We start from the raw sequence: 16,482 nt of genomic DNA on the forward strand, positions 1-16,482 counted from the left end.
GGTTAATCTGGCCTGATATCAGTCTGATTACTATTATCATTATCATGATAGCATAAATGTTAATAAAGAAGCTGTACTTCAACTTCAGCTGGTATAGTTAGTCATATCAGTTGTGCCTGTTTCATTTTCCTATAGCTGCAAGTGTTAAAATCAGACTGATCTATTATCAATCATGGCTGTTCCTGTTAACACCACACATACTTTTACAATTGTAACTCTAAGTCTATCTTAATCATGGTTGTTGCTCTGTGTATTTGTCTCTCGTTTTTTCTCTGCATTTCCCTCTATCCCTTCTCAGCCCTAACACAGTTTTGGCAGATGGCTGTCCAGCATGAGTCTGGTTCTGCTCCAGGTTTATGCCTGTCAGAAAGCACTTTTCCTCACCACTGAGACTCAGTGAACTGCTGTCAAGTGCTGCACTCATGCTAGGGCTTTTGTAAATGATGTAATAAAGTTTGATGTAGACCTGTTCTTTTTGTAGAGTGGCTTGAGATAACATTTGTAATGAACTGACACAAACAAAGATTTTTTGACTGATGTAAAGTTAACATAAAGTTAAAGGACTTTAATTTAGAAGTGGTGCTATGTGCTTTGCAAAGATTTGCGTTAATGGCATGATATTCGACCTGTCCAAAATATTCTGACAGAGCTAAAGCAGATATTTTAGATAGGTCAGCATTGCCAGATTCAACAATTTAACTCTTTAAAAGGCATCTGCTGAAATGCTTAGAAATTCAAGATTGAAACCCCTGAGCGTTATTGGTCGACATCACTAAACAATTTTATTTTTGTCACTTTGTCACATTTCGTGTCATTATTTTGGTGCAAATCAAAGTTAATGAAGTGACCATAATGTGGGTCTTTGCCCATCTATGGTTGAAAAAAAGAAAAAAGAAATGTAAAACCAGAAAGTATATATTTATTAAAATGTTAGTAATGGAAACATAAACACAGTATGATTTTAATGAGCTTTCACTTACACATCCAAAGTTTAATTAAATACAAAAATATTTTTTTATGCAAGCAATAATGAAACTTCACAGACTAATCAAAATACAACTGTTTGACAAAACTTAGGGCATGGAACGGAGAGGCCAGACCTGCACCGGCTGCAGTGTCCTCTGACAGGGCTGGGGACATCAGTGTTGGTGAGGTTGTCTTCAGATTCTGTGCTCCTTATGGGTTAAAACATGACTGGCTTCAGGAAATGCTACCCTTTATTTTCCTTAAAATTCCGACAGAAATCCTAAAAAAATCAAAATGATTAAATTCATGAATGAATTCTAAGTCATGATGCTCACATGAAAACTGATATAAGCCATATAAGTGGATTAAAACTGTTATTAGGTCAGAAAACAGGCCAAAATTGGGCACCGGTGTGTGGCTCTGTGGGTGGAGCGGGTGTCCATGAGCAGGGGCTGTGGTCCTCGGGGCACAGGTCACGGGGTTGATTCCCAGTCGTGGCACATGTTTATATTGGCATGTCTTCCCCTATTCTCTCTCCCACCATGTTTCCTGTCTCTCTACAGCTGTCCCATCAGAATAAAAGATAAAAAGCCACCAAAAAAATCATAAAACAGAAAGAGAGAGAAAACAGGCTAAAATCAAATGTATTTCACCATTTATACTATTTCTTTTTTCCTTATAATTCCAACAGAAAATGTAAAATAAAATCACAAACATTAAACTGGTTAAGGAATTTCACAGTAAAAATAAAAATTGATACATGCTTAATTATAAAACTGATATATGATTATAAAACTGACAGATAGATCACACCCCAAGCAGACATATGATCAGATATAGTGCCTCCATTTTCACACTAAAATTGCAGTAATTGTTATAAATGCTATAAAAACTACACTGATCTTGAGATTTAACACCAATATTCCATTGTCTAAAGTGTGATTTTCATCAGTTTACCATGTTTAGTTAAGATCTAAGGGCTGTTGGTGCAGGACTGAAAGAAAGAGACATAATACTAAACTTTGGCAGGTCAGGAAGAAACAGAAAGGACATGGCCTAAAGTGACCATATATTGTTCACTGCCTTTTAAAGGGTTAACCGGTGACCTTTTTTGTACCCATTTTTCATGTTTCTTTGTTTTGGGGCTTTCAGAACTGAGCAAAATCAGATATTGTCCTCACATTGGTTTGTTTTTATTGCCTCCTTATGTCTCCATAAGATTTCAGGACCTGTAGTTGACCCCTTGCACTTTGACTGGGCATGTCAGAAAAAAATAACTATGATTACTCAAATTTGAAATATTTGTCCATGTTTTCTGACATGCATATGTTTTTAATAATTTTAATGGGATTGATATTCAGACAGTTATATTCATATACAGAATAATTACACATTGCGTATGTTCCTCACCACATCACTGGGGAATCACTGCAGCACCCACCTTCATGCACCCATGCTGAGATCACAGACCGGAGCATCAATTTCACTCTGTTGCAAAATCAATATAAAAGTGCAAAGGTGCAAGGATAGCAAAGCTGTTATAGAATAACAATTTAAAAAGGCTGAATGAATCCAAGGCCTTTATACTTTATATTACAACACCTGTTATCACATAGTGTCATGGCTTTCATTTTCCCTTTTCAGTTTATCCCTTTGTACTAACGTCTTCTGGTGTCTTGCTCTGCAGGTGAGTTTTATTAAAACAAGCTGCACTTAGTCTTGATGCTTAAAAAGCCGAATGCTGACTTCAGAGAGTGATTTTGGATTACTGGACTGCTCCTTTGCTGCCCCTCTAAAAAGAAATGCTGTGCTTGTGTTGTTTTCTGATCGCTAAGTCCTTGGTTGTTAACCTCACAGGGCAGATAAAATGTTTCATATATACATTGCACTGGACATGTTTTCACATCCATCTGGGCAAACAGGCATTCAGGTTCTGATTAAAACTTTCACTTTAGCTATCCGAGATAATTGCTTCACCTGTGGCGGCCAGTGTTTACCAGTAGAACTAAACGCCACCCGTAGCTACTGTCTCATTCTCCTGAAATGATACTGAATGGTCCGCACATTCTCAGAACGGACACGACCGTTTCAGATTGATGCTTTGCAGGATGGATCTGCTTGGTGATAAAAGTGGAATCTGGCAAATCCATCAGCTCTGCAAGGTCACTTAGTTGTTTCTTGTTTAATGATTTAGCTGTTTGCCGAAAGATAAACTACATGTTTGTTTAAGGTGTTTCATGTGCCTTATTGATAAATAAATAGTTATCATAAAATCAGGATTTAAAGTCACACTGGAATACAAGATGTGTTCTGTTTAGACTTATGTAAATTGTCTTGTGAAGATAGTAATTGTAGTCAGCAGAGTCAGTGAGGTTTAGGTTATGTACAGCTATTTAGCTCTTTCGAACAGTCTGCCTGCAGACCCGGCTCATAGACGTACAACTTTCAGATAACCGCTGTGTTTGGCTGCATCCATCAGGACAAAATGCACACTAAAACTTTCAAAATAAGATTAGATTAAACTTCCTGTTAAGATTAGGGTAAGGGTTAAGGTAAGAGTTAGGATACAAAAACTTAACAGTGAAACAACCTGACCTCCAAAACCTAATTACAGAATGCCCTTCTCTTTTGAGCCCATATCTAAGCCAAATATCAAGAGGAAACTCAAACATTGTTCAAAGAAACATTTGCGTACTGTTAAAAGTAAGACCCTGCAGTAAGAAATCCCTCCATAGTTCTCATCACTAGCTTTTTTGTTCAAGCTTATGGAGTTTGTTTTTTAGTCAAATGCTCGTTCATTTCCATCTGATCGTGATCAGTTTTGTAAACGTGTACAATGCATGGACCCTAAAATGTGACAACCAAAACTGGAGAATGGGGCATTGTGTTCTTTCTCTGACATGGCAACATTGTTTCAGGGGAGCATGTGTCACAATAGTGTGTTCCTTTTCTTCTTTTTGTACCATTTTAAGTCATGAGCTCACATCTCGGCCTGCGGCCACACTGGCTATCCAAGCAGCATGTGATGATGGCTGTGCTGAACTGCTGTGGCACTCTCAGTCACAGGGTCCATAAATGCAAAACTGCTGCTATTTTCAGCTCTGGACATTGAGATTAATGTTACATAATGGAACCTTTGATTTTGTTTCGATATAAATTTAATGTCTGTTTAGTTTAGACATAAATCTGAAGTGGTTCAGGAAGAGTTATTCTTGATGATTGGCATCATGGTGTCTTACTGTAAAAGTATTACAAGCGCAGTTCAAAGGTGTATGTGAGTATGAAATCAATGTGACACTCATCACAAGTCTGTTTTAGATGTTAATCGTGCTCAAATATTGTTTACATGTTTTATCTACATGTAGAGTTGAGAATCATCATTTCTGCAGCTAGCATAGACAGGGTGGCTGCTTTAACATGTTTTCCACAAAGTGGTTGGTTATTATTTTTATATAGGCTATTTAGATTTTCTGATGTGTGGGACATTGGTTTCTAATAAACATATGGAGAGACTGACCGCAGTATACTTAAAATTAAGGCAATTTCTGAGGCTTACAGATACTACTTCAAGTATGTTGCACAAAAAGAAAGACAAAATAAGGTCAAATATTTAAACTACCAGTGGTCTTAGCTGAGTAGTGCTTGATTTAAAAAGTTAGGATTCAGTCTGTAGAATACAATTGTCTAATTTGCTGAGGTTACCTGAATGCATCATATTTTCCTCTTTTAGCTTGTCAAGTTCACTAACTTCAATTTTGCCGATTCCACCACACGTCTACATTGGATTAATATTTTTAACAAACAGGACTTGCTCAAAATTTGGAGCATGTTTGAGCATTTATCTGAGCAGCTGAGGAAGAAAACTGTCCTGAAGCACCTGAGGAGAGTGGCATGACCATTGCTTGATCCCTTGTTATTGTTAGCATCTTTGCCAACATTAGCAAAGATGTGCTTTGCCCTAAGGTGGAACTTAAGACTCGCTGTGCTTCGGTGTAAAGACAGTTCATCACTGCAGTATGTACCCACAATCTTGGTTTTATCTTAACTAACATTCGCCAGCTCTTTTAAAAAGAAAATTGCCGTTAAGCAGACCTGGGTCTGTCTCCTCACTCATCACTGCTGACCTGCCTCTCACCTCTTCAGCTCCAGGCACGTAAACATTCACGCTGAAGGACTATTGGAGGAAGTTGTGGTCAAACTCAGTCATATGATTAAACTGCATAATTTTTTTTTAGCGTGTTAAAGTTTCAAGATTAATTACGAATGTTAATATTAACATATATAAATATATAATGCTGAAAAAGAAACTTAAAAAAACACTTCTACTATTTGCAGAGTCACAACGTTAGCAGGCTGAAGCAGTTCTGATTAGACGTCGCTGGGATTTCCTGGGGTCTTAAACGCACCATCAGTAAGGAGCGCGTGCAACATTTGTCGAACTCCGTTAATGACCTAATGAGTCACAGGTGTGTGAGAGCAGGGCTGCAGAGAGGATGGATTGCAAGACGTCAACAGTCTATTTATGCTGAACTGGATACTGGACTCTACCACAGCTGTATACGACGTTCTCCGTCGAACATTATTCCCCATTTTAGTTCCAGGAATTTTTTACAACAACTTCTCACGGAGATAACAGGCCACACTGTGTTTTAGAGTAAGCTAAACGGAGCTCAACGACTTGCAGGCTAAAAGCCAACTGCTTTATGTGCAGGTAAGCTAGCTTTAATTTCTCCACTTTGGGAACAACTTGAGCTTCTACTGTTGTTTTCTCTTGTTTCTGCAAACTTAAAGCTGAGACTTTAGGATTGAATAATGAACCCCCTGACTTGACTGTCAGTGAATGCCTGCCATAGAACACTAATATGTTAATATTGTAAATTGTGTTGCTACTGGTAGCATAGGTTTCTTGTCTGTATGTTACAGTAGGCCTACCCGATGTTTTTTAACCAGAAGTTAAAAAGAAATGTAATTTTTCCATGGGAAAGATGTTTAAAAAATGGCTCATAGTGAGAGCTTTATCAGTTTTACTTGCAGATGCGAACACATAATAAATCAATTTCAGTTATTATCCTAAACTATTCAGCTTTTACAGTGTGAGCTGATTTTCCACCACAAACTTTTTTAACTGTTGCTTTTTAACTTTTTGCAACACTGGAGATTCTGAGAAGAATCTCAAATTTTCAAAAACATTTTTACGGTTAAAGTTGACTAGGATTTACTTCAGAAATTGTTGTTCTCTGCTGGTGTGACTTGAAGGATCTGCATGATTCTGTTGACAATGTTGCTAGGTTTAGTCAGAGGTGATAACCTCACATTTTGTAATATCTTGGACAACAAGATCCTTTGCTTCAGATAACAACTGTGAAATGTCTCAACTAATGGATTTCTTTATCACATTATCCCTGCTGATGTAAACCATTTCTGTCTGCAGTGATCAGGAAAGAGTCACAACTCAAGAGAGCAATGAAACATGTTTGATAGTCGATGCAGAATCAAGACATAATTCCTGTAGTTAAATTTGTTGAAACTAATCTGTGGAATAATGCATTGTGCAGATTAGATAAGATAATGACTATATTTTTAGCCCAGCTGCAAGAGAGCTTGACAGAAAAACAATATGCAACTCTGATGCACTGAACAGCTTTCTTGTGTCTGTCTCGACCTATCAAAGAGCAAAGCCTTGTTGCTGTAGCCACCATTTTCTGCCAACAGGGAAAGTCTCTCTGTTCAATAGGCATGAGATGAGAGCATCTCTGCAGGAGCTTGTAGTGCTGTGCAGCCACAAGACATCACTGTGACAGGCCCCAATGTTTAATGGCCAGTTGACTCACCATGTGAACTGTTAACTCCCATCTCATCATTTTTTATGCCTCTATTAGAGAGACAGGACAGTGGATAGAGTCGGAAACTGCAGAAGGGGCGAGTGGGGAACAACAGGCTTGAAAAGCGCCACAGGCCAGGATTGAACCTGGGCCACGCGCTTTTTGGACAGCAGCCTCTGTGCATGGGGACTGTGGCCTTAACCACTAGCTTACAGCACCCAACTCATCTTCTTTTAATTGAGTATGTCTGTTTCTTAGTGGCAAATTAATGAGTAGAAGTGCAGGATGCAATGATACAGTAAGTCCACGGGGGTGTGCCTCTTTTTTTTTTATTTTTTTAATTTTTTACCTCTGCCAAGGAGGTTATGTGATTGGCAGGGTTTGTTAGTTTGTTTGTTAGCAACATAACTCAAAAAGTTATGGATGGATTTTGATGAATTTTTCAGGAAATGTCACAATTGGCATAAGGAAGAACTGATGAAATTTTGGGAGTGATCAGGATCACCGTCTGGATCCAGGAATTTTTTTAAAGGATTCTGTACTATTGGGAGATAGGGCTAATGGCGGAGGTCTGCGCTCTCCGAGTGCTTTTCTAGTTTATCACTGTTTTTGGTTTGGTTCTGATGGCCCAGCCATTGGGCTTTTTTTCCCCCACTCTCATGCTTTTAAATGAATTTTGCAGGGGTACTCAGGGGTTAAGGCTGCCCCTTCATCACATGCTGTGCTATATAAACAGTTAATGAGGACCGTGAGTTTCAGGACTTCTTCAGTTTTTAGAGCGCAAAGTCAACACCAGGATGTGGAAAAAAATCACAGCACTTAATAGCTAAATTTCGTCAGTCACCTGCATGATAAATGCAGTCACGAGGACAGAGAGGACATTTTTAGTGGACCGTCATGGTATGTGCGTGTTCATTGGTGCTTCTTTTTCTCAAAAAATCTGCATAGTAATTTATTGGCAGTGATTTTATTTAACACAACAGTGATACTTTTTCATCGATCCACAAATCCACTTCTCATCCACTTCATCTTTCTCTCTCTATTCTGTTTCTCAGTTGACAACTGGCTAATTATGCACAGACTGTGGTAAAATGACAGAGCGCTCAGTCTCTGCATTTACTTCTGCTTAAAAGTTCACTCATGAAATAATGCACATTTCCCTTCACTGATCTTGTAGGCATTGTTGCTTGGTATGAGCCAAAACACATCTTTATTTAGATTCACATTCAAATAACTATTTTTTTGTCATAACAGAAAACTCTCTTAGGCAACTCTAAACATACAGTGCAACATAGGAGTGAAAGACAAATCACATAAAAACAAACACAGCAACACTTAGAATCACCACACACCAACAGTTGCTCACATTGTAGCCCCCACCCATAAAAAAAGTTTAGTTAACAGGTTTACTTTGTAACTTTACAGTAACCTTCTTACGAAGTTATTAAAAGTTTAGTGACTCTTTACTTTGGGCTGTAAAGTAAACTAATGGGATGTCCTTGTTGTTAACAAATTGTAATGAGGACTGGGACGAGGTGCTACTGTAAGTGGGGATATACTCTTGTAAACTGGCCTAACATTGTGCCAGTTTACAAGTACCACAGCAGTGTCACCTTAAAGTCTGAAGGCACATGCAGGAGACACACAGAGTGCTCAATTCTGACTGCTGACGGTGATATCGGAGAGGATTTTTCATGGAAATGAGGAAACTCACCGTTTTGGTTCACATCCAATAACACAGAAGTGGCAGTAGGCCTGGGCAATATGGCCTAAATATCATATCATCATAGCAGTTATAGATCATATCTTTCAGCCATAATTTCTGCTATGAGCAGCATCTTGGTGCTTGTTAATGCTGTTGCAGCTCATATTGTCTGTCAATGGCACAGATGTGCTGTAGGGTGTGAGCTCAACACACTGAGCTTTGTTAAATTGAACGTCGCATTCATGTGGCTGATGATCCAGAGTAAACCTTATTATAGGGCTGAAACAATTCATCGAATTATTCGGGTGATTTGATTCAAAAAATTCCTCGGGGCAAATTATCTGCCTCCAGGCTTTGCTTAAATCAGACCCGTATCCATATACGCCCATGCGCTGTGTGTTGCACGGTGTGTTTTGCACAGACGGATACTTATGTGGTACAATGCACTTGTTTTTGCTGCCACTATAACTTAACATGCATGATTTGAGGCGTAAAAATCATGAGGGAAGAGAAGATGATGCAGTGATGTTTACAGGCACTCGTCCTGTGTTTTTACGCAGCCAGTGCCCATGGCTTCATGGCAGATATGGCACTATGCCTGCACCGGTGAACCTACGCAGATCTCCAAGTTTACGTGCTGCCTGCATGAGTCGCTGGTGTGAGATAGCGCTCAGTTTGTGTCTGCGGACTTCAGGGAATTTCATAAATGTTTCTGATTGACCCGACGGTTTGACAGAAGACAGTCAGGCGTCACGACTCAAGTCCTGTTTTAGTGCTTTCCTTCTCTCTCTCCCTCCCTCTCTTCCGTGAGCGCACGTTATACATTTACTTATGAATTATTTAAAATTCAGCGCACTGACGTCTTGATTACAGCGTGTTAACATTGATGGAGCAGAAAACTGTTTCAAACTCATTAATGTGTGACTGTGAACTTGATGGTAACTTTATTTTATTGTTTTATATCTTCTGAAACTGTATTTTGATGCCTCATCCTTCATTCCCTGTCGACAGAATATTTGAAGGGAGGCCTGAAGTCTTGAAAGTGGTCTTGGACTTCATTGTAACATTTCAGCATCCTGAATAATTTGACAAGACTTATATTAATAATGGATTGACACCATTTGAATAGAAACATGCTATTGCCACAGACAGTGACTGAGACTGAAAAGGTTAAAGTTCATCATCATATAGTCAGGATTCAACAGGTCATAGAAGCAGCATTATCCCTTTAAATGTGTTCTCCATGTCAGTGGATGGTCTTTAAAGGTCTCATTTTTATGGTGGATGAACTAACAAACAAAAATGTGCAAAAATTAAAAGTGAACACCCTTTGAAAAAATAGACCATCTTCCTGTAATCTAAAGGTTCACCTTTAAGACATCAGACCACTGTGTGAATGATGGAACTTTATTCTTACTAGAATGTGAAATATTACATTCATGCATAAACTAGTGTCTTAAAATAATTAAGTGTCCCTTTACTTTAATGACAAATTGAAGAATAAAAACAAACTACAACTGAAGAGAAAGTGCTTGCACCAAAAATTACCTAAAACCCCAAATATGGCTTAATCTAATGTAATTATTTAACTTCTTGTCCTTGTAACTTTAAGAAATGTAAATTGCCATCAGAACTTAATTGCACTTTGTAAAATATATTTTCTTTAGAGAATCTGTTAATACTAATTTTTAATATAGGCCTAGAAGTAGTTAATTTAAGGGACCAGCTTTTTTTCTTATTTGTCTAGTACTACTAATCTTAAAAAAGCAAAAATGATTGCTTAAAAAATGCAATATTTCTCATTAGAGTACTCTATTAATCGGCAGAAGAATCGATAGAGTACTCGATTACAAAATGAATCGATTACTGCAGCCCTAAAACATTACTTTGTGCATTGTTAGGAATTGTTTAAGTAGCAAAATAACAAGCAACAAGTTTGTAATGTTCATAAAGAAGCATGTTGCTCAACCTGCTGTCTTTCCACTTTTCCTCCAGATGTTGGTGTATGTGCGCCAGAGTTGCTGTCAGGTAGCTAAATGACTAAAAGATCCTTAACCAAGATAAATAGCTGATTGTTAAGTGAATAAGTTTGTCTGAATTTCTTTTTTATTGAAAGAAATCCCAATATAGTAGAAAAGAAAAAAATATTACAATGCCAGTTTTTTTCTGATGTTGTTACTAGACCTCCTAGACCCCTAGTGTAGGGGTTATTTACACTCTGGGTTTAGAGGGCCAATAGTTTTTCTAACAAATATGAAGCACCAGATCTTTTTTTGGATCAATCTGTCAGCTTTTTTTTTTTTTTTTTAATGTAACTGGGTCCTCATCAGTAATATGATATCAAACCCTAATTAGCTGGCTGTATTGAAGAGAAAAATTTAGGGTTGACTCAGAATTCTACTTTGCACAAGTTTCTTTATTGTATTATAAAATTAAGCTTTCAGAGTTTTAGTTGGACAAATTCCTTCACTTTTATAAAAACATAAGATGATAAATCAACTAATATTAAAGCCTATAATAGTTCTGCATTGATAAATCTCAGCACAATGGTGATGGCGTATACTTTTTACATTCTAAATATTGCATTTTATGGACTACCAACAGTTTGTCATGAACTTTTTCTGCCTCCTCGTTCTTGAAATTCATTTTTTATAATCCCCCCTTTCTATGGACTGATTTTTACTTCACCTGTGTAGCATGCTATCAGGGCAGTATTTACCATGTTGGAAATGATTTCACCCCCATTATATATATAAAAAAAAAACAGATTAATTAAATGCTCTGAGACCTACACTTTTATTTTTATGATTGTGTCTCACCTGGAGTTTCTGTCTTAAAAAGCTTGTAAAACATCAACCCTGTGGCATGCAGTCAAGCTCTGAATATCCTTTTGTTCAGGACAACTTTAAGAATACATAAGCTAAGTGTGCTGCAGTAATGTCAGTTGACTTTTTAAAAAAGTTATGGAGCTTTGTTAAAATGAATAAAACTAAATGGAAATTCAGACTCAAAGATTTTCACACAGTAAACACTCGAGATGGTGGCTAATGCTAAGCTTGTGACAGAGACGATTGAAATAAGATGAAATAATGGCAAAAAAGTCATTCAATATGAGTGTAACTGGTGTTGATTTAATCTTTAAAGACCTTGGAAAGTCACCCAAGCTCCAGGTTCGCTAGAAAAGCTTCTGTAAGAGTAACAAAGGCTTTGATCCAGAGCTTTGGTTGAAACAGTGATAACAGGGTACAAACACTTGATGTGAAAGAAAGGTAGCTGGGCTTCATGTTAGCTATAGGGTCAGGAGCTTGGACATCCAGATGGACTAAATTGACACTTTAGGTACAAAAAAATGCACCTCACATCAATAATAGCCATTTAATACAGTTTGGGTGTCTGATTAGTACTTGTCCTGAACATATATTATGGACAGTTTTCCACACAACTGGTAGTCACAGAAGGAGGGATGAGGGTGGGCATGTCTACTAACTTGCTTAGTCTGCTGCTGCTGTCGCTCAGCGAATGATAAAGCAAGAGAAAGGGTTAAATACTAAACTAATCGATTTCATGGCAGCATTTTGATATGTTAAGATTTCCCCTTAAACTTTGAAATCACAAAAAAAAAAAAACGATATTTCAGTCATGCAATGATTAGAAAAGACTTTATGTCAAGATTGAAAAGAAAAAGAGTGGTTGCATTATCTCTAAAGCAGATGATGCCTAAGCTGCATGCTGTAGAATGTGTATTGTCATTATTTGTAAATCAGATGTAAGAGCTGAGCTCCAGGACTTATGTTTTTTTTTAACTTGAGTAAATGATGCATGTGAAATTTGACACGGATTGTGAACATGCATATCAATTATTCAGTATTTCTAATAGAGGCCAGTCAAGCAGAAAAGGTCACATTATCATAATCAGCCACCACTCATCCTGTTCACTGAAGTTTTGTCAATACAGAAGATCGACAGCGAAAAGTAATTTCTGCATGATCTGAAACTCGTGTGCACAGTTAAAAGGAAATGGGCACACTTGGTCACTACTATCATCAGTGCTGCTAGATATCTCATCACATGCTCTAGCAAGTTAAACAGCAAATTCCTGGAAGTAAGGCTGGGTGATAAAAATATTTTTTTATGGCAGGATCCTGATCCATGTTTTTATTATGTTTCTTTCTCATGCAGATTTTTTTGCAGGTTACCGTCAAAAACAATAACCAAACATTTCCCAATATTCATTTCCATATATTTTTAGATATTAAAACACTGTGCCTACAAATATATTAATTTATATCAATTTGTTTTTCAGGGGTGGGGAGTGGGATAATCGTCCTTCAGTCGTAATCGAGGTAAAAGGTTCAATTAATCGTGATCTTCATTTTTGCCATAATCACCCAGCCCTAGTATATAGGGTGAATATTATAAGTTACAATAATAATAATAATATATTAAGTTATAATATCCTCTTTTGTGTCTTTTTACAGTTACAACTTTTCAAACATAGTCTATAAATGTTCTCTGTTATTCCTGCGTAATTCCTTCATATGTAGTTGATGATTGCCTTTTTTGAGCTGATATCTGCCCATACAGATATCATGTTAATAATATTGTTCATCCCTAGTTTATAAACTGGTAAGAATGACAAAACAAACATGTAGAGACCAAATTATTCTAATGTCATTAGGGCTGAAACGATTCCTCGAATTATTCAAGTGATTCGGTTAAAAAAAATCCTCGAGGCTTTGCTTAAATCAGTCATGTATCCTAATACGCCCATGGTGTAAGCTTGGACATTGTGCTGTGGCACGGCGTGCTGTGTCTGCACAGATTGCAGTACGTAAAGTTTTTTTTTGCCCATAGCACTGGGGCTACAGAGGTTGACAGCTTTGTAGCACAGAAGAAAAACTTGTAGCACAACATATAAAATATCTGTTACAACTCTAAAACCAATCAGTAATCAGATTATGTTCTTAGTAAGTGAATGTACTTTCAAAAACAAAACCAAAACAGCCTAAGAAGAGAGAACCTGTTGGTTAATCCCCACATTCAGACAGAAAATGAGCAAACTGCGGGAAACTGACAAGTGTTGGTGCTTGAGGATGATTAGAGCAATGTGATTTGGAAATCAGACCTTGAGACAGATCAGACACAGGAGAAAATGAGCTCAAGTCAGGCTAGTATTTGCTGCTGTAATCCTTTTGTTTTTATTCAATCTTTTGGGAGTATTAGGCAGAATCCACAGACATGCATAAGTTGAAGTCTTTTTTTTCTTTGGTCATCAACTACTGATACTGTAAAGTGTGTTCTAGGGTCTGAAGTTTGTCTCTTTGTTCTTCCTTAGACTGTGTTTCAAGGACTGAATTACATTTATATATTGGTGTTAGCTAAAATTAATTTGTAAATGTCCACATATTGGATAAATATTTAGCATTCCTAGTCAAACTAAGATATAAAATCAAGTTCAAGTTTTATGTTCTTATGTGGACCTTTTTATAGATTTCTTGCCAGCCAATTCAAAAGGACCAAGGGCCATGGTTGGCCCATTGTTTTGACACCTCTTTAATATTTGCTGATTCTCAGAATAATAGGATAATATTTTCAACATTATTAGTTATTCATTGAACAATATTAGAGTTGGGCCCATATTGTACTATCACACTGGGTCCTAATGTTTATAAAGCTAATCGAAATGAACAGATCCCTCTTTTCTCTCTAATACAGTGTAATGATAACATTAGCAACATTAGAGTTAGTGGTGTGACGAGACGCTTATCTCATGAGACGAGACAAGATTCAGGCCAACGAGACAAGATTTTACACTTTTTAAAATAATGTTGGAAAAAATATGAGTGGAATATATGTCCTTTATATGGCTGAAAGTCGTAACTGCAAATCATTCAGGTCTGTTCAGAAATGTTTAAACTAACTCCTCATATTAAATAGGCTATCAGTGCTTACACACAGTTTGTCTTGTCTAACTCTGACTCAAACTGTACATTTTAATGCTCTTCAAATCAGAACTTTCAATTTAAAAGTCTACCACATCTTTAATTTACTACACTATGCACTCATTGCTACAATAATAATTATAATAAAGGCATTTAGATTATTTTGAAAGTAATTTAAAAACTATTTACAATGGAGTGAAATGTAAAGAGCTGCATCAGTAAAGTCAATTTCTCATCCTCTTTTAGGACATCCATATATAAAACACTCAGAAGAAATATTTCTGTCAATTACACGTTTGCTGTAATTTAGAGAAACAGATTATTTTATGGTTTTGTGGTCTTTCTCATATGAGCTTTGACAGTGTTGGACACGACGCACACATGAGCATGTGAGATGGTGTGTGTGTTGGTGAGTGTGTGTCTTTGCTCTGTCTGCTGTCAGACAACAAGCAGGGCGCATTTAAATGGGCCTATAACTGCAATTTTTGGAGCTAACAATGGACTTTTGGCGCTGAAAGAAAGTTTGTTTTGCTAAGTTCACCGCTGCAGTATACATTGGCCTGTCACGCTACTCATGTTAAGCTTGATTGATGATAGCAAAGCCAAAAGCTGATGGATGTGTAACTGGGAGATGGTGAGAAGAGAAGGAGACATGATGAAGCAGCTACTGAGTCAAAGTTACAAAGTCACAGATACAGTCACTATGAGCAAGTCTGCATGCAGACATGAACTCGCGGAGACTGCACAGGTTTCCAGCAGCAGCATTTAATCATTTCACACCATTATGATGAACTTATTATGCATTTGTGGATCAAGCACGGCCCCAAGTAGCACATGCGAAGGAGGGGGCCGGGGATGGAGTGTGATGTGAATGGGTCATGGTAGGGCTGGGCAGTATGGCCTAAAATTGATATACCAATATATTTTTGCTATATCCCGATACACGATATACATCGCAAAATTTTGAAATGGCTTCTCAGCAGCTGTATAATGTTTTATTCAGCCCCAAAGGACACTAGTTTGGTGATAAAAATAGACTGTTCTATTGGGTTTTTAATAAAATTGTTTGCAGAAAGTAAAAATCAATATAAAGTCAAATATAGCAGTTTTATTTTGAAAAAGACTTCGTTCAATCTTTTACTAATAAATGAAAAATACATAAATCATGAAATACTTGGTCTTTTACAGTGTATGGAAAGTCCTGAAATGTGTTCTGTGTTATGTTTACTATTGCTGACTATAAAATGATTATTTTCCTCATCAAGGGTGAAGCAAACCTACACAGAACTCACCAATCATGCATGCAGTAAATGGCTAAAACCCTGCAGTCTAGTCCTCCATTCAGGCTCACAGCTCTGATTAGTCCATCATCTGTGCTGATGAATGCTGGAGCAGTTTCCAACAAGTTCATAACATGAGTGTCTTTAGACCTTGTTCAAGAAACTGTCCTGTGTGATTATAGGGGACAACAAGCTTGTCTGGAGGCAGGAACATTTGAACTCCTGGCTGTCAGTGTTTTGAACTGTAAGGCTGAGATAAGTCTCCGTAGTTGAGGAGAAGTGGATTACATTTTTCTGCTGCTGGGCCGTCTTCTCTCTAAAATGCACGATTCTGGCAGGGAGTTTTTAGCAAAATGCTCGCGTCCAGGTAAATCTCGTATTCTGGGTGAAGTGTCTTTTTTTTATACAACACTGGGCTCATGTCTTTAGCGATGTGTTGTGTTACTGTTGCCGTTGTCTCAGAGTCATCTTGTGGCATATTTTAACGAATACCGCGTGAGTTCAACCTCTTCCTTTTCAAAGTTGAACGACTGCTCAACGATGCAGATCCAGCGTTGTTTCTTGCTGTCTCAAAAGTCAGCTAACTCCCCGCTAACTAGCCACGCTGCTCTGTTTACCTTCCTCTTTCCCTGCTTCTCGCTGCTGACGTACACGTGCAGAGGAGTTTTCTGGATGGGTGCAGCCGTGCAGGAGAGAGAGTGAGCTCTCTGCTGTGAGGATGCATTCAGGGACAATGGGAGAAGCGAAACTCCAGCGAGAAACGCACG

At 37.7% G+C, this 16,482-nt stretch overlaps 1 long non-coding RNA gene across 3 annotated transcripts in view; it reads left to right on the plus strand.

Moving 5' to 3' along the window:
• Positions 1-5,442: 5,442 nt before the first annotated feature.
• LOC121525028 overlaps positions 5,443-16,482 on the plus strand; it is a 271,879-nt gene continuing 260,839 nt past the window's right edge. For all 3 annotated transcript variants that reach the window (XR_005993189.1, XR_005993187.1, XR_005993188.1), the window contains exon 1: positions 5,443-5,677. This is a non-coding gene — a long non-coding RNA (uncharacterized LOC121525028). The remainder of the gene's footprint in view (positions 5,678-16,482) is intronic.

The sequence above is a fragment of the Cheilinus undulatus genome, linkage group 17 (assembly GCF_018320785.1).
Source record: "Cheilinus undulatus linkage group 17, ASM1832078v1, whole genome shotgun sequence".
Lineage (NCBI taxonomy): Eukaryota > Metazoa > Chordata > Actinopteri > Labriformes > Labridae > Cheilinus > Cheilinus undulatus.